Here is a 3,727-nt window from a genome sequence, read left to right as displayed (position 1 = left end):
GCACTTCTGAAGATAGTATAGTTCTTCATCGGTGTCATCGATCACATCGTCGGAACCACGTCTATCGAGAGGGAACAAACACCGGCAAACAAGGAAGAACACAATCAATGTAATGCAACAATTATGATGCATGATTATGTCATGGCAATATGATGTGATTTGGCCTAATGCAACTAGCAACACAATTAAGTGTAGTTGGTTTGAACCCAAGGTTCAAATTCAAACTCCACATATGGTTATTTAAATGCCATTCATTTGATTTGTCCTAAACAGTAGCTATAAGTTGCTCTAACATGCATGAGAATGGTACAAATGGATAGATTGGATTTTTTTGATCATTTTTCATATATAATTTATCATATTTGGAGTTACGGTTTAATTTCTATGATTTTTAGAAGTTTATACTATTTTCTGGAATTTCCTGGATTATTTTAAAACTAGAAAATCATTACAGCGTCAGCATGACATCATGCTGACGTCAGCAGGTCAACGGTGCCAGCCCAAGTCAAACCTGACCAGTGGGTGTTGGGGAACGTTGCAGAAAACAAAAAATTTCCTACTCGTTTCACCAAGATCATCTAGGAGTTCATCTAGCAACGAGTGATTAGATGCATCTACATACCTTTGTAGATCGCGAGCGGAAGCGTTCAAAAGAACGGTGATGATATAGTCGTACTCGACGTGATCCAAATCACCGATGACCAGCGCCGAACGGACGGCACCTCTGCGTTCAACACACGTACGGAACAGCCACGTCTCCTCCTTCTTGATCCAGCAAGGGAGGGAGGAGAGGTTGAGGGAGATGGCACCAGCAGCAGCACGACGGCGTGGTGTTGATGGAGCTGCAGTACTCCGGCAGAGCTTCGCTAAGCACTATGGAGGTGGAGGAGGTGTTGGGGAGGGAGAAGGAGGCAACCAAAGGCCAAGGCGTTCAGGTATGAAGTCCCTCCTCTCCCCCACTATATATAGGAGGGCCAAGGGGGGGTGGCCGGCCCTAGGAGATCCAATCTCCTAGGGGGTGCGGCGGCCAAGGGGGGTTTCCCTCCCCCCCAAGGCACCTAGGAGGTGCCTTCCCCTCCTAGGACTCTTCCCCCTTCAAACCCTAGGCGCATGGGCCTATGTGGGGCTGGTGCCCTTGGCCCATTAGGCCAAGGCGCACCCCCTACAGCCCATGTGGCCCCCCCGGGACAGGTGGACCCACCCGGTGGACCCCCGGGACCCTTCCGGTGGTCCCGGTACAATACCGATAACCCCGAAACTTGTCCCGATGCCCGAAACAGGACTTCCCATATATAAATCTTTACCTCCGGACCATTCCGGAACTCCTCGTGACGTCCGGGATCTCATCCGGGACTCCGAACAACATTCGGGTTACTGCATATACATATCCCTACAACCCTAGCGTAACTGAACCTTAAGTGTGTAGACCCTACGGGTTCGGGAGACAAGCAGACATGACCGAGACGACTCTCCGGTCAATAACCAACAGCGGGATCTGGATACCCATGTTGGCTCCCACATGCTCCACGATGATCTCATCGGATGAACCACGATGTCGAGGATTCTATCAACCCCGTACGCTATTCCCTTTGTCTATCGATATGTTACTTGCCCGAGATTCGATCGTCGGTATCCCAATACCTCGTTCAATCTCGTTACCGGCAAGTCACTTTACTCGTACCGTAATGCATGATCCCGTGACCAGACACTTGGTCACTCTGAGCTCATTATGATGATGCATTACCGAGTGGGCCCAGTGATACCTCTCCGTCATACGGAGTGACAAATCCCAGTCTTGATCCATGTCACCCAACAGACACTTTCGGAGATACCCGTAGTCTACCTTTATAGTCACCCAGTTACGTTGTGACGTTTGGCATACCCAAAGCACTCCTACGGTATCCGGGAGTTACACGATCTCATGGTCTAAGGAAAAGATACTTGACATTGGAAAACTCTAGCAAACGAACTATACGATCTTGTGCTATGTTTAGGATTGGGTCTTGTCCATCACATCATTCTCCTAATGATGTGATCTCGTTATCAATGACATCCAGTGTCCATAGTCAGGAAACCATGACTATCTGTTGATCAACGAGCTAGTCAACTAGAGGCTCACTAGGGACATGTTGATGTCTGTTATTCACACATGTATTACGATTTCCGGATAACACAATTATAGCATGAATAAAGACAATTATCATGAACAAGGAAATATAATAATAATGCTTTTATTATTGCCTCTAGGGCATATTTCCAACAGTCTCCCACTTGCACTAGAGTCAATAATCTAGTTACATTGTGATGAATCGAACACCCATGGAATTCTGGTGTTGATCATGTTTTGCTCTAGGGAGAGGTTTAGTCAACGGATCTGCTACATTCAGGTCCGTATGTACTTTACAAATCTCTATGTCTCCATCTTGAACATTTTCACGAATGGAGTTGAAGCGACGCTTGATGTGCCTTGTCTTCTTGTGAAACCTGGGCTCCTTGGCAAGTGCAATAGCTCCAGTGTTGTCACAGAAGAGCTTGATCGGCCCCGACGCATTGGGTATGACTCCTAGGTCGGTGATGAACTCCTTCACCCATATTGCTTCATGTGCTGCCTCCGAGGCTGCCATGTACTCCGCTTCACATGTAGATCCCGCCACGACGCTTTGCTTGCAACTGCACCAGCTTACTGCCCCACCATTCAAAATATACACGTATCCGGTTTGTGACTTAGAGTCATCCAGATCTGTGTCGAAGCTAGCGTCGACGTAACCCTTTACGACGAGCTCTTCGTCACCTCCATAAACGAGAAACATTTCCTTAGTCCTTTTCAGGTACTTCAGGATATTCTTGACCGCTGTCCAGTGTTCCTTGCCGGGATTACTTTGGTACCTTCCTACCAAACTTACGGCAAGGTTTACATCAGGTCTGGTACACAGCATGGCATACATAATAGAACCTATGGCTGAGGCATAGGGGATGACGCTCATCTCTTCTATATCTTCTGCCGTGGTCGGACATTGAGCTGAGCTCAATTTCATACCTTGCAACACAGGCAAGAACCCCTTCTTGGATTGATCCATATTGAACTTCTTCAATATCTTATCAAGGTATGTGCTTTGTGAAAGACCTATGAGGCGTCTCGATCTATCTCTATAGATTTTGATGCCTAATATATAAGCAGCTTCTCCAAGGTCCTTCATTGAAAAACTTTTATTCAAGTAGGCCTTGATGCTGTCCAAGAGTTCTATATCATTTCCCATCAAAAGTATGTCATCTACATATAATATGAGAAATGCTACAGAGCTCCCACTCACTTTCTTGTAAACGCAGGCTTCTCCATAAGTCTGTGTAAACCCAAACGCTTTGATCATCTCATCAAAGCGAATGTTCCAACTCCGAGATGCTTGCACCAGCCCATAAATCGAGCGTTGGAGCTTGCACACTTTGTCAGCATTCTTAGGATCGACAAAACCTTCCGGCTGCATCATATACAATTCTTCCTTAAGGAAACCATTAAGGAATGCCGTTTTGACGTCCATTTGCCATATTTCGTAATCATAGAATGCGGCAATTGCTAACATGATTCGGACGGACTTCAGCTTCGCTACCGGTGAGAAAGTCTCATCGTAGTCAACCCCTTGAACTTGTCGATAACCCTTAGCGACAAGCCGAGCTTTATAGATGGTCACATTACCATCCGCGTCTGTCTTCCTCTTAAAGATCCATTTAT

This window comes from Triticum aestivum, chromosome 3A (genome assembly GCF_018294505.1).
Source record: "Triticum aestivum cultivar Chinese Spring chromosome 3A, IWGSC CS RefSeq v2.1, whole genome shotgun sequence".
NCBI lineage: Eukaryota > Viridiplantae > Streptophyta > Magnoliopsida > Poales > Poaceae > Triticum > Triticum aestivum.
This window is presented reverse-complemented; position numbering follows the sequence as displayed.